The following is a 25,095-nucleotide window of genomic DNA, read 5'->3' on the forward strand; positions in this document are numbered from 1 at the left end:
AAGCCTCGGCTTGTGATATTTAAGTATTCTGTGAGCAATATGGAGTCCTGGTGTGGGTATAGGATAAGCACTGGACTGCTAACTTCACATTTGATTGTTCAAACCCACCAATCGCTCCTCAGAAACCTTATACACAGTCTATGCGAGTCAGAACCAACTCAACAGTATTTAGCAGCAACAACAAAATGGGAAAAATATCAAACAATGCAAAAATCATCAGAAATAGATGGAAGGAATACACCATACCCAAAGGAAATGGTCAACGTTCAGCCATTTCAAGAGGTAGAATATGATCAAAAAGAAATGATACTGAGAAACAAATTCCAAGATGCACTCAAAAAGGGTATATCAAACCCTTTGGTCACTGGCAGAAAACATGGCTTCAGGAATTTATATAAGGCAAATTAAGATATTTCAACAAACTGATACAGCACTGGAAGCACTAACTCATCTATGCTAAGAAATCTGGAAGACAGCTACCTGTCCAACTGATTGAAAGAGATCCATATTTGTGCCCATTTCAAAGAGAGATGACCCAAAAGAATGGGAAAATCTTGAATGTCACATGCAAGGAAAATTTTGCTGAAGATAATTAAAAAATGGTTGCAACAGTACATCAACAGTGAAGTGCCAGAAATTCAGGCTGGATTAGAAGAGGACTGGAAGGTTGGTGTTTCAAATCCCCCAGTCACTCCTTGGAAACCCTACATGGGGTCTCTATGAGTCACAGCCAACTCGATGGCATTTGAATCCCAACAATAACAGCCTTGGTACAATCCTGGTATGGCATTATAGAATAAGCAATAGACTGCTAACTCTGAGGTTAGAAGCGCACCCCACCAGCCAGTCCTTAGTAATCCTATGTTAAGTTGTTGTTAAGTGCCGTCAAGTAGGTTCTGAACCCATAGCAACCCTGAACAGGGTTTCCAAGGCTGTAAATATTTACGGGAGCAGAAAGCTTCATCTTTCTCCCGTGGAGCAGCTACCAGTTTCGAATTGCAGACCTTGCAGTTTGTAGCCCTATTCGTAACTACTACACTACCAGAGCCTCACCACTGGACCAATAAACAACATTCTTATCAATGGAGAAAAGATTGAAGTTGTCAAGGACTTACTTCATTCTTCTTGTATCAACTATCAACAGGCATGGAAGCAGCAGTCAAGAAATCAAACAACGTATGTATTAGGCAAATCTGCACATAAGACCTTTTTAAAGTATTGAAGAGGAAAGATGTCAGCTTGAGGACTAAGGTGCGCCTGACCCAATTAGGTATTTTCAATAACCTCATATGCATACGAAAGGTGGATAGCGGATAAGGAAGACCATAGAAGAATTGATGCCTTTGAGTTATGGTGTTGGAGGAGAATATTGAAAGTGCCATGGGCAACCTAAAGAACCAATAGATCTGTTCTGGGAAAAGTGCAGCCAGAGTGCTCCTTAGAGGCCAGGCTGGCCAAACTTTGTCTCTCATACTTTGGACATATTGTCAAGAGGGATCAGTACTGGAGAAGGAGATCATGTTTGGTAAGGTGGAAGGTCAGAGCAAAAAAAGAAGTTCCCCAATGAGATGGACTGGCCAAAAGGCAGCATCGATAGACTCAAGCTTGGCTACTGTTTCGTTCTTCTGTGCATAAGAATGCTAGGGGTCAGTACTGTCTTGATGGCACATAACAACAACAACAAGTTCTGTATGTGTCAGAACTGACTTAACTACAACAATAACATGGGGGGAATTATTGAATGGCACAGGAATCATCAAAAGAAGATGGAAAAAATTCATAGAATCACTATACTTACAAGAGCTGGTTGATGTTTAACCATTTCAAGAGGTAGCATATGATCAAGAACTGATGGTATTGAAGAAAGAATCCAAAGTGCACTGGGAGAATTGGCAAAAAAAAAAAAGAAGTCTCCAGGAATTTATGGAATACAAATAGAAATGTTTCAACAAACTAATGCAACACTATAGGCACTCACTCATCCATACTGAGAAATTTGAAAGACAATTATGGGGTCAAGTGTTTGAACAAGATCTATATTTGTATTCATTCTAAAGAAAAGTCATTTCAATGTAAAGAAAATGAAATTCTTTGCAACGGAACCAATCAATAAAGCCATGATAAACAGAGAAAAGATTGGAGTTTTCCAAGAATTCATTTTGCTTGAATCCACAATCAAGTTGCATGAAAGTAGCAGTCAAGAAATCAAACTACATGTTGCATTAGGCATATCTGCTTCAAAAGATCTATTTAAAGTGTTAAAGAGCAAAAATATCAGTTTAATGATGATGGTACACCTGACCCGAGTCATGGTATTTTCAACTGCTTCATATGCATCAGGAACATCATACAAGAATAGATGCATTTGAACTATGGTGTTAGAGAAGAATATTGAAACTAACATGGACTTCCAGAACAAATGTCTTGGAAGTAGTGCAGCCAGAATGATCCTTAGACTTCATCTGTCATACTTCAGGCATGTTGTCTGGTGGGACTAGTCCCTGGAGAAGGACATCATGCATAGTAAAGCAGAGACACAGTGAAAAAAAGAGGAAGACCCTCAATGAGATGGACTCACACAGTGGCAACAACAATGGACTAAAAACGTATCAACTAATGTGAAGTTGGCACAGAACTGGGCAGTCTTTCGTTCTGTTGTGCATAGAGTCACTGTGAATCAGAATTGATTCAATGACACCTAACAACAACAGTAATGGCAGTAGGTTTGATCACTAATCGATAAAACAATTAAATAAAAAGTTGATGAGTAACTTCACAATAAAAGAATTAGTCTCCTAACATAGAAAATTAATTTCAAACACCACTTAGGATGTATTCTTACTTTAACCATTAGACCACAGTCTAATCAATACTTTATAGATAACTTCTAATTTGTAAAAAATACACAGGCTAAAGAAACAAATGAAAAGATTTCACAAAGAGAAACAGATAAAAACACAAAATAGGACCTTAGATTCAGTTCTTTCACTAAGCCTATGGTGTGGGGGAAAAGAAGAAGCAGAGAACCATAGTTTAAAAGAGAGTTAGAAAAGCAACTGTGACAGACACAGAGGTGAACTCTGATCATTGTTCAAGAAAACACTTGTTGCCCATCTATGCGGGTTGTGTTTAGCTGAAAGCCTCTAGATGTGAGCTCCTGCAGGTTCACCTCAGCTTTCTCCCCTACCTAGCCAATGACAGAACAAGATTATGATTCAAGGGTCTGACCCTTTCTGTTCAAAATGAGACTCCTCTAACAGGCTCTGGTAGCGTAGTAGTTACAAATTGGGCTGCTAACCACAAAGTCAGCAGCTCGAAACTACCAGCTGTTCCACAGGAGAAAAATGAGGCTTTCTACTTCCATAAAGATTTACAACCTCGGAAACCCTGAACAGTGTCACTATGAGTCAGAACCTACTCCACAGCACATAACAACAACAATGGGCAATCTATCCTGGCAAAGATTTTATTACAACAACATCATGGTCTAGTGTCTCCTTCTGTTCTATCCTGCATTCTCTCTTTTCCTTAGTTGCTATTGATAAGTGCCTTTAAGTCAATTCTGATTTATAGCAACCCTGTGTAGGGGTTTTGAGGAGTGGCTGATGGGTTTGAACCACCAAGCTTACTGTCCAGTGTTTATCCTACCGTGCCACATCATGAGCCCTCTTTTTCCCTTTTTCTCACCCAATTAATCCTTTATACTTTCAATGCCATCTTAATGCTTCTTGGAGATGCTAATGGACACAATGACTAAATGTCAATGTGGGACAGTGTGCTCTCTACTATATTTTTGAGAGGAAAAAAAAAGGAACAATATAAATGGAAAGCTAATGAAAATCCACTGGAAAGCAAATGAAAATTCACTGAGTTTTAGGACTATCTGAAATCTCCCACTTACTTTATTGTCATGTGTCAGTCTATTCATTTAGTCAGCAAGCATGCATGGAATAGTCATATTTACAAATGTTAGTAATCTACATTTTTGAGTTCTTCATAATCACAATGATATCCAGTGCCCATCTTCCTTACATTTTCTTTCACTACAAGATATGAGCCAAGTGATTAAGAAGTGTCACAATTGCTTGACATGGATCCCATTTTCTCCTTTTGGTACCCACTCTCATGAGTGAGTGCTAATGTGGGATGTGGAGGAGAAGGCAATAAGAGGAAGCCAAGAAATGCAAGCTTGATAATCAGCTCCTGAAAACTTGAAAATTGGGAGAATTTACCAAGCGTTTAATTATTTGAGTTATAGATGGCCACTTAGCGTCTACATTTTATTTAATGTCATTTATAGCATTTTCCTCCATTCTAACACTTGAAAAAACAGAAGCAGAGAGGCTATCTAGATTGCCTGAAGCCATGAAATGAAATTGGAATATAATTCAGATATGTCTGACAATCATTTCTGTACTTGGAGCATGAAGGTCATTATTGTGATCTCTGTAGTCCTCTTCTCTGTATATACACTCCATAATCTTTTTAGTTTACTTGGAAAATATTTAGTAAAGCTTAGAGACCTGCTTGATAAATATTATAAAACACACTTAGAAAACATCTTGTATTTTATCATCAGTTATAATATGGGTCAAGCCATATTCCCTCTAGACTATAGTTTTCAAATTTGGGGCGTATTAAAATGATCTGACATGCTAGTCAAAGGTGTGTTTCCAAAATGGACCCTCAGGACTCTGATCCACTTTATGTGACACATTATTTTGACTGTTGGCTGCTGTCAAGTCCATTCTGACTCTTAGTGACACATGTGTGCAGAGGAGAACTTCTCCACAGGGTTTTCTAATCTGTGACCTCTTGGAAGCAAATAATCTGTCTTTTAAGTCACCTCCATTTAGGTTTGAACCTTTAACCTTTCAGCTAGTAGCTGAGTACTTAACCAATTATGTCAACTAAGAGCAACAGATGTGGGGCCCAGAAATTTGAATATTCAGTCAGTATCCCTGGTAATTATGATATAGAGGGTCCAAGATCATAGTTTGAGAAAAAGGTATATAGAGAGCCATTGTCCTAATTACATTTGTCCTCAACTTCTCTTCTCTCCTCTTCCTTTTACCCCTTTTCTCTTTCCATACTTTTTTTCCTCTTCATACATTTTCTCTTCTATTGTTATCACATTTGTTGAGTTCATGCTACAAGCAAATCTTCAAAAATCTCAGTATGCATATGGAAGACAGGCATGCAAACAATAAAGCAAGCCATGTGCCAGATTTCACAATGGTAAAGAACATGTAGTAAAAGAGAGTTTTATAATAATAAAAGATGCTTAATCTAGGCAAGGGCCAGGCGTTTGACCTTTATATAGTAGATGGGAAGGTGATGAGCAGATTTGAATAACTGTCTTCATTTAACAGTATAACATAGATTGCAATCAGTTCCTACTCATAGCTACCCTGTACTGAGAGGTTTTCCAAGGAGCTGTTGGCACATTTGAATCACTGACTTTAACAGTACCAGTCCAGTGCTTATTCTACAGCACCACACCAGGAGTCCATAAAGTGGATTAGCTGGTGGAAATACTTACATGGCCTTTTGCTGAATAACAAGAAGAATATGAGTAAATATATGAGAAGGCTTCAAGAAGTTCATGAAAAATGGAATTAAAAGATAATGGAATTTTTCCATGGACTTTTTGAAACCCTTTCTAGAGGAAAGCTGTATTCAAGAAAAAGGGATTTGATCTGTACATATGTTGGGGCATGCTTTCAACATTTAACCAGAAAGCTGATAACTCTGCCTTTGCCCAATATACTTAAATAGAGGTGACACCTTAGGACCTTCTCAGGTCTTTTCTGTATATGTTCACAGTCCTTCTAGATTCTAGCTCTTTTAGATCCCAGAAATACTTACATATCAGAACTTTTCAAAGCTCTATTCCTCAAGCATCTAATTCTCCAATACTTTTTCTCAAGTTTTTTCAAGTTTATAGTTTGCTTCTACTGTTACTCATTGCCTCAGGCAGCAGTGGCAAACACATTTTACTGCAAATGTTTTTTACAAATACCCCCTCTTATCTACTTCTATGCTGGAAGAGTTCTGATGTAAGGATAAAGACAAAACCTTTGAGGCAGTCTTCCAGAGAGTCACTAGACAGGTCAATGCAAACAACCACAATTCTTTGTGAATGAAGTCCGTTGTATTCCCTCTTGTATTTGTATCTAAAACCTGCAAGCAGGATGTTTTCTTCCAAGTCCCTTCCAATCTGGGATGTGGGGGATGGGACCAGGTTACCACAGGGCTTTTGGTTCTTGCTGAGACCTATCTTTTAAAACTTTTTCTTAGTTAAGAGTTTCCCTGGCTGGTACATGCTTTAGTTGTTTCAGAGTTCCAAAAAAGTTAATTTTGACAATATTCACTAATTGATTTTTTGCTGTTATGGAGGGACAAACTTTTCAAATTCTTTACTCTGACATTTTCACTGTTACTTTTAAACTATCTTCTATCCTTTTACTTTTAACCTATTTGCATCTTAATATTCAAGTAATTTTTATGTTAATAGCGTAAAATTGGGTCTTAACTAGTTTGTCCAAAAAAAAAAAAAAGAATTGCTGCCTTTAATTGCAGTATTTAGAACACTTAAACTCAAGGAGTCCTGGTTTGGTGCTATGGGTTAATGCGCCAGACTGTAAAGCAGTTTGAACTGCAAGGTTGGTGGTTCAAGCTCAACAGCTATTCCCTGGAAACTCTATACCGGGTCGCTATGGGTTGGAACTGACTCTATGGCACTTAACAACAATGTATTCATTTTGATCATTGCTATATGGTTACATTTAAATCTATATACTTCTTATTGTTTTCTACTTATTATACTTGTTTTTTGTTCCTTTTTTTCTTTTTATACTTCTTATTGTTTTCTACTTATTATACTTGTTTTTTGTTCCTTTTTTTCTTGTCTTTCTGTCTTCTGGTGGAGTAACTGAATTTTTTTTTAATGAATTTATCCAATCTCTTTTGCTGTCTTATGAGCTACGTTTCTTAGTGTGTGTGTGTGTGTGTGTGAGAGAGAGAGAGAGAGAGAGAGATTTTTTTTTTTTTAGGATTTATGTTGTTGGTGTTGTCAAGTGCAGTTGGGTTGGTTCTGATGCATAATGGCCCTGCATAGGATTTCTGAGGAACTGCTAGTGGGTTTGAATCACTGACCTTATGGTTAGCAGTCCAGTGCTTATCCTATAGTGCATTAAGAGGATTTATAGTACACATCTTAATCTTAGCACTGTCACTGCCAAGTGATGTAATACCATTGTATTAATATAATAAGAACCATAAAGAGTCTTCTTTCCTGGCATTTTGCTTCATTGTTGTGTTAAGTGCTGTTGAGTCCATTCCGACTGCAGTACATTTTACTTTTATATGTGCTATAACTTCCAAAATTCACTATTTATTTATTTTACAAAGTTATCCTTTTAGAAGATTTCATTTTAAAATTCTATATATTTCTCTATTCTAGTGCTGTTCATCTCTGAGTTGTAAATCTCTATTTTTCAGCATCGTTTTCCTTGTACTATAAAGCATTCCTTTAAGATTTCTTTCAGTGTGGATCTGCTATTAATGATTTCATTTGGCTTTTGAATGCCCAAAAAATGATTCTACCTTCATTTTGGTAGATATATTTACTAGGTATATAATGCTGAGTTGACATATTTGTTTCTTCTTTTTATGTCAAGGAATGGGTTTACTCAACTGTTTTGGTTGCATTGTTCCCAAGAAGGAAAATGCTGTCACCTTTATCTTTGTTTCTCTAAATGTAACATGGTTTGTTTGTTTTTTTAAATAACTGGTTGCTTTTAATATTTACTCTTTATTTATTTTTAAACTTATTACTGTGAATTGAGTGAAGGTTGACAGAGCAGAGCAGATTATCAATTTTATATTCAACAAATCACATATTTTGCTTCATTGTTGTTGTTAAGTGCTGTTGAGTCGATTCTGACCCATGGGGACTCTGTAAAGGTTTCAAGGAGCAGCTGGTGAGCTTATACCACTGATTTTGCAGTTCTAACGACTTTGCAGCCTGACGCATTAGCCCACAATGCCACACCAGGACTCCATTACATGATTGCAATTCCCTCCATGTAGCAACAGTTAACAGCATTTACCTCTATTTGCTTTAGCTATTGCATTCCTCCCTGTATCTCTCTCTCTACCTTCATCTTTTCTCTTCTAACCTCCCTCTTGTTGTATATTGTCTGCCCTGTCACCCATGTTAACATGTGTCTGACCTCTGTTTTTGTTATTGAGGGCAGTTAAGTCGGTTCTTGATCATAGTGACCATATATAGGTTCCCGAGGAACAGCTGGTGAATTTGAACCGCCAACCTTGCATTTCAAACCAACCTTGCAGTCCAGTGCATTATCTCATAGCGCCATACCTGGACTCCTCTAACCCATGCATAATTTTCCCTACCCATCCTCCATAACCATCATTGATTGTTTTTTATCAATAAAACTTTGTTTGTTCATTTTTAAACTTTATCTTACATAATTATCTTTCCCTGTTCTTGGTTACTTTTTCCCAGGAATGTGATGATTAAATGCTCAACTGAATGTGTACACCAGGGGCTTTCAAAAAATCCATGGAAAATTGACTGAAAATATAGTGGAAATTTCCTCAAACATTTTGAAGTTCCTCATATTCAGCTGAAAATCTCTGGAATTCTCTCTGTGTGCAGCTAGCTCTCTTCTTTCTGGAATTCTGTTCTGAGAATTCCAGCTGCTTTGGTCTCTTTGGCCTTTCAACTCCACCTCCTCAACTCAATGTGATCATTTGGCACTTCTTAGATTCACTTTCCCTGAGCCATAACCTGAATTATTTTTCTTGGCAGTGAGCGAGGCATTTGTAGCACTCACCTCCTTTGTTTTCCATCTCTCAGGGATTGTCATCTTTGTTGCTCGATGTCCAATCTCATGGAAACCATCATTTCATATATCTTATCCCTTTTTATTAGTTTCAGATTGAGTAAATATCTGGTCCATACTTTTCCATCTTATTCAGATGCCAACCTCTTTTCATTTAACAACTCTATTTGAAACCCTTAACTGTTTTCTACATGCTAATCTACACATCTGTCTATCTATACTCAGTACTGCACAATCCACCTAAAGCATCATGAAATGTTCATTTCTAAGAACCTAGCATGCATTTGTCTACAAAGAAAATAGTGATTTAACAGGAATGAGAAACTTATGCTTTCATAAATATAGTCACATGCTCTGTCTGCCAGTAGCTTAGTCAATTGGAAAGGGAAAAAACACCACTGAGAAGCAACCTTGGAATAACTATAAACCTAATGATTACAATTGTTGTGCAAAAATATGTTTATAGCATGAAGTATACAACACATAATTTCTTGGTGATTTATATTTTTCTTGGATGCAGTCTACCCACTCATGCTGGGAAAAAAAAAAAAAAAAAAACTGACTGAAAAAGCTACCATTCCACTTTTGAAGCCAAAAATCAAGTAGTAACAATAATTTCTATGGCTTTAAATGTATCAGTATACTGTCTCTGTAGTTTGGAGACCTCCCCAAGGTCATTCATAGTGAGTGCTGGATTCTATGACTTTGAATTAAATGACTTCTCTTTACCCTGGGCTACAATTGTTTGTCCTAGAGAGAATGGGAGAAAATTATAGAGCAGAACTCAAATTATTATGGGGGGAAAAAAAACAACCTAAAGCTAGACCAATGGGAGTAGTAAAGAAGAAAAGATCCCTATGGCTTTTGTCCTGAGACACTCTTTAAACTTAAAATTGAACCTATCCCCTGAGATCACCTCTTAGTGAAATAACAATGAATGACGTGCAAAACACTGTAAGATCAGTGACCTTTTTAAAATCCATCAGAATGAGATAAAAAGATTAGCAGTTACTTATTATTATTATTAATATTAATTGTGTACTGAGTGATAAAGGAGCTCACAGTCAGCAGTTTGAAACTACCAGACGTTCTGCAAGAGAATGCTGAGGCTCTCTGCTCCAGTAAAGATTTATAGCCTCGGAAATCCTATGCAGGGGCACTATGAGTTGGAACCAACTCAGGGCACACCACCACTATCACCACCACTGAGTGATAGTTTGCATGGGAGAACATCAGCTTTACACCATTGTTTCATTGCAACGATTGCCATCTCCTCCGTGCATCATCTTTCAACAGTATTTGCTTCTGTTCTCTCTGTTGTTTTTCTTTTTTTGTTTTTTTTTTGGGGGGTGGGGGTGGGTGGGTGATGTACACAAAAACACTCAGGAATATATAATAATTTAAAAAACCAAAGGGCACATTCTGTAAGCTTGACTCCTGGCCGCCAGCACCCAGTCCCTCCCTTTCCATGAGTTCAGAGTCCTAAGCTGATCCCTCTCTCCAAGTCCACATCTCTGCCTCCATCTCTGCTATCACTGGATAAGGGTCCCACATTCCATTTGTGCTTTTCCCCCTTGATGGTCCTAGGGTCCTGTGTTTCTGGACTGTACAATTAACTACGCCCCCATTTTTGTTACAAAACTTCTATCTTTACAGTTGTGACAGTCACAATTAGTCATGATAACATTTACTCACTATTGAATCATTAGAATCTTATCCCCATCTCATTTCACCAAACCTATCTTTTTTGTTGTTGTTGTTAGGTGCCATCAAGTGAGTACTGACACATAGCGACCTTATGCACAGCAGAACGAAACACTGCCGGATCCTGGGCCAACCTCACTACTGTTGACACTCTTGAGTTCATTGATGCTGCCGCTTGGCCAATCCATCTCGTTGGGGGTCTTCCTCTTTTTCTCTGACCCTCAACCTTACCAAACATGATATCCTTCTCCAGGGACTGGTCCCTCCTGACAATATGTCCAAAGTATGAGAGACCTGTCTAGACAAGATGAAAATCATTTACTGGGGACTCTAGCTTTCCCAGCATACTCTTGAACTAAACTCCCTCTTGAAACCTTGTAAGCCAGTCACTTCATGCCTTTATTGCCCCCTCATTTTAGGTAGCCAATGTCTAAGCTATGGTAGTATAGTGGTTACGAGTAGAGTTACCAAACTCAAGGTCAGCAGTTCGAAAATACCAGCAGTTCTATGGGAGAAAGATGAGGGTTCTGCTCCCGTAAAGATTTGCAGCCTTGAAAACCCTGTGCAGGGTCACCTTGAGTCAGAACCAACTCCACAGGACTTAAAAACAACAACAACAATATCTGAGTTGCCCATTCCTATCTACCCTGTGTACAGAGGGGATAGCATTGATATTTGATGTGAAGACTCCTTCCCTCTCTGTTGGTATTTTGAGATACTACATCCATAAGTACAGGTTAAGTTCATTAAATTGTAGCAATTTATACTAATTTATTTCATTAAAAATTCTTTTTTATCTCCTTCTAGTCAAGTTCTGATTATCAAGCCATCGAGGCTAGGACAGATGGGTACTATCTGCAAGTTTGGGTGCTCTTGTGTATTTCCCCTCACTTCATATAGATTAGTAGTTTCTGAAAAACAAAAATGAGAAGATAAAGGGGACAGGAAAACTAGAGTACTGAAATGGGAACAAACAGAAAACAAAAAGAATGCTGACAAACAAATTTAAATAATATCAGCAAATAATTTGTAAAGAAATGATCAAATGGGAACCTAATTTGCTGTGCATACTTTTATCAAAATCTCAATAAAATATCATTTAAAAAAAGAGTTCATTTTTTGTATTGTTACTTTTTACTTGGCCATGTGCATGATAAACTGGATAATGAAAAAGGAAGATTTAAGAAGAATTGTTGCATTTAAATTGTGGTGTTGGTGATGAATATTTAATATACCATAGACTGCCAGAAGAACAAACCAATCTGTCTTGGGGATGGAGGGCAACCAGATATTTCTTTTGAAGTGACTATAGCGAAACTTTGTCTTACTTACTTCGAATGTGTCATGAGGAAGAACAACTGCTGAGAAGGACATCATGCTTGCTAAGGTGTCAGTGAAAAAAAGAGAAGAGACCTCTAATGAAATGGATTGGCTCAGATGCTGCAACAATAGTCTCACACATAACTATGACTGAGAATGGTACAGAACTGAGCAACATTTCATCATGTTTATTCATAACAGAGTCGATTCAGTGTCAACCAACAGCAACAGGTCTTGAAAAAGATTTATGAGACGACCCTTTAACCTAGTTTTTTTTTTCTTTCAGAAATGTTTTCCTTCAGAGTCTTTTTGGACCTACCTTCTCCTACCATGTAAGTGAGTTGTTGCTGTTGTTGCAAAGTACTGTGACTCTGTTCCACCTCATAGTGACTCTTTGGGGTTTCCAAGAAGTGGCTGGTGAGTTTGAAATGCCAACCTTGTGGTTCAAACAGACCTATCCAGTGCTTATCCCATTTTGTTGTTGTTAACTATCGTCGAGTCAATTCCGACCCATAGCAACCCTATATAGGGTTTCCACGGAGCAGCTGGTGAGCTTGAACCACCGACCTTGAAGTTCAAATGACTTTGCAGTCTGACACATTAGCCCACAGTGCCACACCAGGACTCCAATATCCTATGTTGTTGTTGCTATGTGCCGTGGAGTCAGTTCTAACTCATAGTGACCCTGTACAAGGTTTCCGAGGCTGTAAATCTTTACAGGAGCAGAAAGCCTCATCTTTCTCCTGCATTATTGCATTTATATAACCATTCTGTCTCTTTTATTAACTCTAAACCTCTGAAGGCAAAGGATTTTAAACTAATGCAGTAAATCAACACAAAATCAATCTTAAATTCAATTAAATTACTAAAGTCTTGTTGTTGTTGTTAAGGACCCTCAAGTCAGAAAACCTGTATAGGGTTCCCAACGAGCAACTGGTGGGTTTGACCTGATGACCTTGTGGTTCAAACTGACCTTTTAGCCCAGTATTTATCCTACAGCACCAGACCAGGACTGCTATTAAAGACTGTTGTTGTTTTTGTTGTTGTTGTTGTTGTTGTTGTTGTTGTTGTTAAGTGCCATCAAGTTGGTTCTGACTCATAACAACCCTGTTATGAGTGGCTGGTGAGCTGGAACCACCGACCTTGGTGTACAAATCGACCTTGCAGTCCAATGCATTATCCCTTGGTGCCATTAATGCTTGTGGGACATGACTTTGATATACTTGCAAATAGATTTCTGACAACTCATTCTCCCCCATACTCCAACCCATTCTGCCACATATGTTTCCCGTAAATTTCTATTTTGCTCATCACTTAATTTTATCTTTTTGAAGTATCTGGGGCTTGAAGAGTATCTACTGTTGTAAATTTAAAATTCTATTTGTGCTATAAACTTTTCAACAAAGATTCTGTTAGAATCCAAAGAGTATTCCTAAAAGAAAGGTTGAAAAATAAAGTCAATTCAGCCTGGTTCCAAACTCACAGTAAAGGTTCCCAATTAGTTCTTGACTTTAAGACATGAGATTAGGACTACCCATCATAACACAGAGATTTCACTTGTTGTTATTATTGTTGTTAAGGGCTTTTGAGTTAGTTCCAACCCATAGCGACCCTGTATAGGGTTTCTGAGGAGTGACTGGTGAGCTCGAACCGCCGATTTTATGGTTCAAACCGAGTGTGCAGTCCAGTGCATTAGCCCACAGCACCACACCAGGACCCCTAGATTTTATTTACTCATCTCTGATTAATCAAAGAGAATACTAAGTGAATGGAACTCTGGAACTCTGGAGTTGGAAGGAAATTTGAGATATTTCTTAATTCAACTTCTTGCCCCCAGGCAGAAACAATCCCAACATTTGCTTGAAAGCTAAGTATGTGTTCTGATTTTCAAAAGGAGAATAAATTCTTGTGGTAGTGGTTATGTGCCGTGGAGTCAGTTCTAATTCATAATGACCCCGAACAGGGTTTCTGAAGCTGTAAATCTTTATGGGAGCAGAAAACCTCATCTTTCTTCCATAGAACCACTGGCAGTTTTGAACTGCTGACCTTGAGGTTAACAGCCCAATTTGTAACCACTACACTACCAGAGCTCCTATAACTCTTGTAGCATGTGCTGATATTATTAAAAAACATTAAGTATGGACTTTATAAACGAGAAATCTGGCAAACAAGACCACACCCATGTAATTAAGGTTAACATCACCAGTAAAAGTCATATTGACAACTTGTATTCTTGATACAAGATGATGAGAATGGTCTCCATGATGTTCCAAATCAAAACCCATAACCAAAGTCTAACCATGAAGAAAATAACAGACAAAACCAAATTCAGGGTCATTCTATAATGAACCTGACCAGGGCCCCTCAAAATAGTCAAGATTGTCAAGAACAAGGAAAGTCTGAGAAACTTTCATAGCCCAAGGATATTACAACCAAATGTAATGTGATAACCGGAATAGGATCTTGGAACAGTAACAGGTCATTAGGGCAAAACTAATGATATCTGAAAAAGAATAGATAAGAATGTATCAATATTAGTTCATTAGTTGGGATAAATATACCATACTAATGTAATATGTTGATAATAGAGGAAACTGAGTACAGAGTATTTAGGAACTTTTTGCAGCTTTTCTGCATATAACTATTCTAAAATCAAAAGTTAGTTTAAATATATAGTAATTATCCAATTACATGAAAATAGTCTCTTATTCACACTCAAGTATACCCTGACACAAGCAGAGATGCGGGACTAGCCTGTTTCACAGTAATGACCAAAGCTGTTACAGAATTGTAGATTATGATAAATGTTAGTATTTGAGTTGGTTATTTCTTAAACATAAAAAAAATCCAGGTTTAATCAGTATCCTAGCCTTTTAAAGCAAGGTAAATTGTTTGTTAGCCTTCTGCAATTTATGTTAAAGTAGAAGTCCAGTTACAGTGAAAAATTTCTTGTTCATGCTCAATTTGTTGCAGAGAGAGTGAACATCAATGGGAAATACACTACCTTTCAAACCTTGGGAAACAATATTGGTAAGGTCATTTAGCATAGGCCAGAAATCCTAACACTTCCTGATATAAACTGTCCTAAAAATAGTACAATAGTTTTTTTTGGTTGTTTTTGTATAACCAGAGTCATGGTTATATCTCATCTACTTTTTCTAACCTCAGTCTTTAGGATTTCTGCCATTATACTTTAACAGTTTTGAACTTCTTACTTTTTTACTTGAAGTTCAAGAATGCAAGAATTTATGTTGACTAATTTGAGTCTACTTAAAAAGTATACAAGGAATTTTTTTTGGTCAGCATAAACCATGTAAAAGTAAATATGTCTCTATTTCTTTTTCATTCAATTTTTAGTTTGAAATCCTTGGAATCAATTCTGACTCATAGTGACCCTATCTAAGATCTCTGAGACTAAATCTTAAGTGAGCGGTCTCACCTTTCTCCAAGAACATGATAATGTAGGATAAGAAGTTCAGTGTTTATTTTACTGTGCCATGAGGACTGTTAGTATAGTGTGAGGGGGCTTCAAAAAGTTCATTGAAAAATGGAAGTAAAAGATAATGGAATTTTCCCCCCACAAACTTCTTGAAGTTTCCTCATATTTAAAATTTTAAATCTCTAACATAGTCGTTAAGGAGTTCTGGTAGCGTAGTGGTTACAAGTCGGGCTGCTAACCTCAAGGTCAGCAGTTAGAAAATATCAGCATTTCTGTGGGAGAAAAGATGAGACTTTCTGCTCCGGTAAAGATTTACAGCCTCAGGAACCCTGTACAGGGTCGCTATGAGTTGGAACCGACTCCACGGCACACCACCACCACCAATGTATTAGTTAGTAATATTTTCAATACTATGTATAAAGTTTTCTGCTACTCAGAAATACATAAATCCATTTATTTGACCTTCATAATGAGGCGGAGTTGATGCTGTAAGGTTAATGAGGCAATTATTCTTATAGAGAACATCAGTCATGAAGGCATAGTTTCTTCCTCCCTTTAATATGCACATTAATTAAAATAATTTTTCTTTTGCTATTTGCATTGATAAGTAATCATCAATGAGGGTAGGAAAAATTAAGATTCTAAGTATGTCCTATGCAATTTTGACCTAAAGTTCCATGGTATAAACCTTTTTTTTGGCGTAATGAATATTTTCAGATTTGCCCTCTATAATTTTGTATCTTTTTCTTTCTTTCCTTTTACTATGGAAACAGAAACAAGGAGTGGTGCTATGCTTTCAGTTATATAAGGAAGAACACACACTGACAGCACTCCAGAATCTGTCAGTTGCCATTAATTAAATGCAACTCACTTAGTTAACCACGATATTTAATCATAAACCTAAAGTTCAAAATTATTTATTGAGTTTTCTTTCAGGTTAACCTGTGAATCTATCTAAAAGTACAATAAAATGTTTTATTAATAACAATATGTACATTTTCAGTCCTACTTATGAGAACACAGATTCTTAATAAGTTTTCTACTAGCACAATATGTGAAGCGTAGTGGTTCTGTAGGATAAACACAAGACTGCTAGCCATAAGGTCGGTGGTTCAGATCCACCAACCACTCCTTGGAAACTCTATATAAACATATATTGGTATTGTTGTTACGTGAATTTGAATCAGTTCAGACTCGGAGTGACCCTATACACAATAGAAGGAAACATTGCTGGTCCTTGTACCATCTGCACAATTTTTATGTTTGAGCCCACTGTGGCTGATGCCATGTCAGTGCACATCATTGGGGGGGTCTTCCCTTTTTTCATTGACTCTCCACTTTACCAAGCATGATGTCACTCTCCAGGGATTGGTTCTTCCTGATAACGTGTCCAAAATATGAAGGATGAAGTCTCACCATCCTTGCTTCTAAAGATCATTCTGGCTGTGCTTCTTCCAAGACAGGTTTGTTCTTCTGACAGTCCTTGGTATTTTCAATATACACATATACACATTTCACTAGTTTTGCTCCTGTAGAGAATCTAGACCAAGACAGAATGTAAGAAATTATTTTGCTTCCGAGTTGAAAGTTAATGTCCATTAAAATGATGCTTAATTCTTGCCCCATATGATTGGCAACCAATCAATAAGGTTGTTAAAACTATTAACCAGGCTGGCTGTTACTTAAAATTGGTGCATTTAAAAAATGCGTGTGTTTTGATGTAAACTGATTTCAGTTGAATAATTTCCCCCTCTTCTTAGATTACTTCATTTACAGTAAAGTTTCAATCACTTACACCCAGACTGAAATTTCACAAATTAGAACTTTAATTGGTTATTTAGTGATTTCTTTTAACCTCATTCTTTTAAAGTGGAAATGTATAGGGGCTAATAGTGATTCAGACTTTTGTATGAATAGATTACCTTTCTTGGAACATATAGGTAAAATCAGCCCAATGAAATTTGAATAGGACCAATGACAGGGAGATTTAAGTTAAAGAAAGGGTTAACAACACTAGCGGTCCTGTCAATGGCCCTGTGGGAAGGGCCTTTGGGGCAATTAAAACAAGAAATTGAAGTGAGAAGGTATCAAACATAAACTGTCTTCTTTACAATTTTATCTATAGTATTCTATGCAACTATATTATTCAGGTATTAAGGTGAACATATAGATTTAACATAACCTGGAAAAACAGCAATATGTATATATTTTTAAATAAAAGTAATGAAACAAGCAATTTAAAATAGATTTCTGTCCAACATTCCTACTTTTTTTTTTTTTTTTTTAAAAAAAAAACTGCTATTTCTGTATATCTCTCCTCTAGACCCCTGCATCTTCCAACAGTAAATCATTAGCAACCTTATGAAATGCCACAGAGAATGGGCTTTTGTGGTAGAAAGATGAACATAAAAGGAGAAGCTGAGAGCAATCAAACATCCACTTAGGAAGCAGTTTTACCTATGGGAATCTTCATTGGGTGCCTTTATTTCATTTTGATTACTACCTTTACTGTTTCCTGGAGAACAAAGCTCTGATTTCTAGAAGTATACTTTCTCTCCTGAGCACATAATTTCTGAGCCCATGGGTATCTTACAGACACTAACTACACTGATTCAAAGGACTTAGACGATTTCACATTGCCTGATTTTTTTTTTTTTTTCCAGGCGAATTCCAAAAATGTAGCAAGACTTTTCTTTTTTCTTTTAAAGAAATACATATAACAGATTTAAAGAATAAATTTGAATTGCTATGACCTTCATGTAAGAATACCTTTCTTCCAAGAAGTTCAACAAATTTTGGTATAAGTTTAATTCATCTGGACTTCAGTTACAGAATAGAGATAGTATATGAATTGATTTTTGTTGTGATCCCACTCAATAGTAATAGGACTGGGGAAAGAATCAAATGAGTTAATGAGATAAGTCAGATCTCTTAGGAGCTAATGAGGTCCCAAAATATCATAAACTTGAAGTGGTTGTAATTGCTATTATCCTTATAGTATACTTTCATCACGAGATGCAACAAATTTTGTGTTATACTACTATACCCGAAAGGAGCTCTGGTAGCATAATGGTTACGAATCGGGCTGCTAATCTCACGGTCATCAGTTCAAAACTATCAGTTGTTCCGCTGGAGAAAGATGAGGCTTTCTGCTTCTGTAAAGATTTACAGCCACGGAAACCCTGTACAGGATCCCTATCAGTCATAACCGATTCCACGGCACATAACAACAACAACAAACCATACCCGAATGTTTTAAGGTAATGAAAATATATTGGCATGTGTAGAATATAAATTAGAAATTATTGCTGGCAGTAATTTAGGCAGTCCACTTAGTTATAATTGTTGTTAAGTGCTGTCATGCTGGTTCTGACTTGTAGCGACCCTGTATTATACAGAGTTTTTGAGGAGTGGCTGGTGAATTTGAACTGCTGACCTTGGGGTTCAAACTGATGTTGAGGTTGAGTGTTTATCCTATGACCCCACACCAGGAATCCAAGAAGAATCACTGTTATTAAGTGCTGTCAAGTATTTTTCGACTCACAGCAACCCTGTACAGGGTTTACAAGGAGTGACTGGTGGGTTTGAACTGCTGACCTTGCAGTCAGAAGTGCATTGTTTATCCTACAGAATCACACCAGACTTGGAGAAGACCTAGGTTTGGGCATATGCTCTCATTCAAATTTCCTGAATCTTAGTTTCTTTTTCGGCTATACAAGGGGAAGGGTAGCAGGAAGAGTAATTAGACTAGACAATCTTTAAGGTCCCTTGTTGTTGTGTTGTGAAGTGCTGTTGAGTCTATTCTGACCCATGTTGTTTTGTTGTTGTCAGGTGCCATCAAGTCGGAACCGACTCATAGCGACCCCATGCACAGCAGAACGAAACAACGTTCGATCCTGGGCCAACCTCACTACCGCTGCCACACTTGAGTCCATCAATGATGCCACCTGGCTGATCCATCTCATTGGGGGTCTTCCACTCTTTCTCTGATCCTCCACACTACCCAGCATGACATCCTTCTCCAACGATTGTTTCCTCCGGACTACATGTCCAAAGTAGGAGAGACGAAGCTTAGCCATCCTGGCCTCCAAGGAGCACTCTGGCTGCACTTCTTCCAAAACAGATCTATTGGTTCTTTTGTCAGTCCATGGCACTTTCAGTATTCTCCTCCAACACCACAACTCAAAGGCATCAATTCTTCTACGATCCTCCTTATTCACTGTCCAGCTTTCGCATCCATATGAGGCTATTGAAAACACAATGGCCTGGGTCAAGCACACCCTAGTCCTCAAGCTGACATCTCTGCTCTTCAACACTTTAAAAAGTTCCTGTGCAGCAGATTTGCCCAGTGCAATACGTCGTCTGATCTCTTGACTGCTACTTCCGCGAGTGTTGATAGTTGATCCAAGAAGAATGAAGTCCTTGACAACTTCAATCTTTTCTCCATTGATCAGAATGTTGTTTATTGGTCCAGTGGTGAGGATTTTTGTTTTCTTGACATTTAGATGTAATCCATATTGAAGGCTGTGCTCTTTAATCTTCATAAGTAAATGTTTCAAGTCCTCTTCACTTTCAGCGATCAAGTTGTATCATCTGCATATCGCAGGTTGTTAATGAGTCTTCCTCCAATCCTGATGCCACGTTTTTCTTCATAGAACCCAGCTTCTTGTATTATTTGCTCAGCATACAAGTTGAATAAGTATGGTGAAAGAATACAACCCTGTCTCACACCTTTCCCAATTTTAAAACATTCAGTGTTCCCATGTTCTGTTCAAACAGCTGCTTCTTGGTCTAGGTACAGATTTCTTAGAAGTACAATTAAGTGTTCTGGAATACTCATACTTCTCAATGTTGTCCATAGCTTGTCATGATTCACATAATCGAAAGCCTTTGCGTAGTCAATAAAGCACAGGTAAACATCTTTCTGATATTCTCTGCTTTCAACCAAGATCCATCGGACATCAGCAATGATATCTCTCGTTCCACAGCCTCTTCTAAATCCAGCTTGAACCTCTGGAAGTTCTCTGTCAATGTATGATTGTAGCCGTTTCTGTATTACCTTTAGCAAAACTTTGCTCGCTTGAGATATCAAAGAGATTGTCCGATAATTTCTGCATTCCGTTGGGTCACCTCTCTTTGGAATGGGCATAAACATCTCTTCCAATCAGTCGGCCAGACAGTTGTCTTCCAAATTTCTTGAGATGAGTGAGTGCCTCCTGTGCTGCCTCAGTTTCCTGAAAGATTTCAATTTTTATTCCATCAATTCCTGGTGCCTTGTTCTTTGCCACTTCTTTCAATTCTGACCCATAGAGACCCTGTATAGAGTTTCCGAGGAGCAGCTGGTGAGCTTGAAGCACCAACCTTGCAGTTCAAACGAATTTGCAGTCTGGCACATTAATGCACAATGTTACGCCAGGACTCAATTACCAGCATTCATATTTTAACATTTTAATAATGGCACATATCTATAAGTAGTGAGATTCTAAACTAGTGTAGCTAGGTTTTGAAGAATATTTACTTATTATTGTAAGTATCTTTGCATTTCTGTTAGATGTGTGGTAAGGAAGTCCCTAGGGGGTGCAAATAGTTAACTCACTTGACTGCTAACCAAAAGACTGAAGATTCTAATTCATCCAGAGGTGCTTTAGAAGAAAGACATGGTAATCTGCTTCCAAAAAATCAGCTATTAAAAATTCTATGGAACATAGTCCTACTCTGATACACATAGGATTGCCATGAATCCGCATCAATTGGATAGCAACTGGTTAGTTAATATGGTAAAATATTTTTAGTGTAATAAGATGTTTATAGAAACTCAGTGTTCATGTGATTTACTCATGGCTACATGAAAGAATTTCCTGAATTTGCTGTGTTGCTTTTGTTTGTTTTTTTTCTTGACATCTTTGCATGTTCTGTTGGATCAGGAGTCACTATAGAAGAGACAGAAACTACTCTAGATATCTTAAGAAAATTATGTGTTTATGAACTCTTTGGGGTGGTTGTTGAAGCAGGGATTAAATCTAGCTTCCAGAATATCACAGATCTGTCTCATAAGAGGAGTTACCACACTTGCCACAATCAGAAGATAAGGATTTAGGAAACCACAGTGAGACTCTTAATTCCATTCCAGGGAGTAGGAAACAGCAGTCAGGCCACTTCTGCTACTGTTGCTGCTGCTACCACTTCTTTTTCCTCATGAATTTGACACTGGACAAGGTAATGTCAAGTCTAGTTGCCACCAATACTCAGAGGATAAGAGATGATAGCTATTGTAGGAAACACCCCAATCTCTATAATCTTATAGGGGAGCAGGAACATGCTTCTGCCTTACTTTCATTCATCATGTCATAGGAGTAGGCATCTACCTGATGGAACTTGATTCATATCCAGATCCCTAGCTGCAAGGGAATCTAGAAAATAGAGTTGTTGCTCTCCAATCTCTACAGTACAATAAGGCAGTGTTTCTCCTTACAGCAGTAGCATCAGAATCACCTGGGAATTTAAGAGAAATACAAATTATCCACCATAACCTAGATTTATTCAATCAGAAACTCTGGGAATGGGCCCAGTTAATTGCTTTAATAAGGCCCTCAGATGATTCTCATGTATTTCAAAGTTTGAGAACCACTGCAATAAGGCAAACTAGAAAAATTAGAAAAAAACTGCTCAGAGTTGGTCAAGAAATATGCCAAGAAGAATATGGTGGTGGTGGTGTGCTGTGGAGTCCATTCCAGCTCATAGCAATCCTGCATAGGATTTCTGAGGCTGTAAATCCTTATAGGAGCAGAAAGCCTCATCTTTCTCCTGCAGTACACCTGGTAGTTTCGAATGCTGACCTTGAGATTAGTTAGCAGCCAGACTTGTAACCACTATACACATAAGTGGCCCAGGGATTTAAAGCCAAAAGAGGGTATTGTTATGGTTGTTAAAGGAACATAAATTAACAATGCTGACAATTTTTTAAAACATTGTGTTAATGTGCATTTGTAAAAAAATTAAATGGAGATTCTAATATATTATAATCATTACTTTAAACTTTAAATTTGTTATGTCAATTTTTTTATGCTGAAATCTCTCTCTCTGTCTGTCTCTTCTCCTATTTTTATTATTTGTGGTAGATTAACTGCCAGTCTTCTAATCTGGACAATTTGTACATCATCACTCTGTTGTCTGTTACCTAATTGTGTTGGAGTACTCGTGTGGAGGCTGTAGGATAAGTGCAGGACTGCAAGGTCAGTTTGAACCACAGGATTAGTGGTTCAAACTCAACAGTTGCTCTGTGGAAACCCTATACTGGGTCATTAAGACTCAACAGCACTTAATAATAACAACAATTGTATTGCTATTAGAAGTTTAGAGCCTTAGATTCTTACTCATAAAATTGAATATGCGCCTCATGGCACTTTTTGTGAAAGTCAATTATGATCAAGAAAAATGATTTTTATGGCTTGTTTTCAATTGTTCATTTATATATAGCAAGGCCTTCATTGGTATAACACTAGATAGCACATGCTAGTGTGATGTTTTAAGGGGTTAGCTCCCAAAAACTTAGGTAGAAGAACAAATAATAAAACATCTGTTTTTATATCATTCTATTGGTGTATATTTTATAATTTAAAGAATAATTGCATTTAATATTTGTTTTCAAGATAAATCAGTGAACTTTCTTGGAAAGTAGCAATTCTGTTCACAATAAGAAGGCATTATTGTTTGCATAAATTCATTTGCAGTAAGGTATTGTTTTAAAAAAAAGAAAATTTAATTTACATAGCTAGAGACTCATAGGTACGATGAGTTAATTCCAACTTGTAGCAACCCTATCTATGGACAACAGAGTGAAACACAACCAGGTCCATGGCATCCTCACAGTTTTTGAGGATGTATGAGCTCATTATTGCAGCTACTGTGTCAATACTTTTTGTTAAGGGTCTTCCTCTTTTCTGATGACCCTCATCCAGAGACTGATTTCTCCGATAACATATACAAAGTACATGAGAAGAAGTCTCACCATCTTCTCTTCTAAGGAGCATTCTGGTTGTACATCTTCCAAGATAGATTTGTTCATTCATCTGACAATCCATGGTATATTCAATATTCTTCACCAACACTGTAACTCAAAAGCACCATCTCCTTTAGTTTTCCTTATTCATTGCCTAGCTTTTGCATGCTTATGAAGTGATGAAAAAGACCATCATACATACCTTAGTCTTCAAAGTGACACATTTGCCTTTTAGAGCTTTTAAAGAATTTTTTTGCAGCCTAATGCAATATGTCATTTGATTTCTTGACTGTTGCTTTAATGGGCATTGTTTGTGGATCCAAGTGAAGAAAATCCTTGAAAACTTCAGTCTTTTCTCTGTTTATCATGATGTTGCCTATTGGTTCAGTTGTAAGGATTTTTGTTTTCTCTACTTTGAGGCATACTCTATTTTGTAGTCTTTGAGTTTCATTAGTAACTGATTCAAGTCCTTTTCATTTTCAGCAAGAAAGTTATGTCATCTGCATATTACAGTCCTATAATGGAACATTCTTATTTATACAGCAGTTTCTCTGATTATTTCCTCAGCATGTCAGTTGAATAAGGATGCTGAAAGGATATAGCCTTCAAATGAGTTTAAACCATTCAGGGCCCTTTGTATGTTCAAACAAGTGCCTCTTGGTCTATGTACAACTTCAGCATGAGCATAATTAAGTGTTTTGAAATTTCCATTCTTCACAAGACTATCCATAGTTTTTCATGGTCCACATTGTCAAATGCATTTTCATAGTCAATAAAATACTGATAAATATCTTTCCAACATATTTTTTGCTTCCAGCCTAGATCCATCTCTCATCAGCAGTGATATTCCTTGTTACATGTCCTCTCATGAATTTAGCTTGAATTTCTGGCAGTTTGCTGTGAATGTACTACCATAACCAATTTTAAATTATCTTCAGCACAATTTTACTTGTATGTATTTATCAATAATAAAGTTGTATAATTTCTGCATTCTGTTGGATTAGCTTTCTTTGGAATAAGCACAAATATGGATCCATTTCTGTCAGTTGGCCACGTAGCTCGCTTCCAAATTCTTGGAACAAATGAGTTAGTGCTGTCGATATTGCATCTGTTTGTTGAAATATGGTAATTATAATTCTATCGATTCCTGAAACTCTGTTTTTACCAATGTTTTCAATGCAGCTTAGACGTCTTCCTTAAATACCATCAGTTCTTGGTCATTTGCTGTCTCCTAGAATGATTGACAGAGTTCTGGTGTGGTGCTGTGGGTTAAGACATGGGACTGCAAAGTCAGTTTGAGTAGCAAGGTTGGCGGTTCAAGCTCACCAGCCACTCCTTGGAAACCCTATATGTTGGAACCAACTATATGACACTTAACAACAACAAAATGATTGACAATTGTGAGGTTAGCCCAAGAGCAGGCAGTGTTTTGTTCTGTTGTGTATAGGGTCACTATGAGTCAGTACCAACTCTCTGGCACCTAACAACAATAACAACAAAACTGGTTGAACACTGACCAATTTTGGGGGGAGGACTATATTCCTTGAATGCTTCAACATTTCTCCTTGAGACATGAATTTTTTCTTCAGTTGTTTCAGGTTGAGAAATGTCAAGCGTATTCTTCGATTTGGGTTTCTAACTCCCAGTTTTTGTATATTTCATTATAATACTTTTGTTCTCAGACTGTCATTTGAAACCTTTTGTCAGCTCTTTTACTTACTAATTTCTTCCATTCCCTTTGTTGTTTTTGTTAAGAGCTA

Source organism: Chrysochloris asiatica, unplaced genomic scaffold (assembly GCF_000296735.1).
Source record: "Chrysochloris asiatica unplaced genomic scaffold, ChrAsi1.0 scaffold00019, whole genome shotgun sequence".
Classification (NCBI taxonomy): domain Eukaryota; kingdom Metazoa; phylum Chordata; class Mammalia; order Afrosoricida; family Chrysochloridae; genus Chrysochloris; species Chrysochloris asiatica.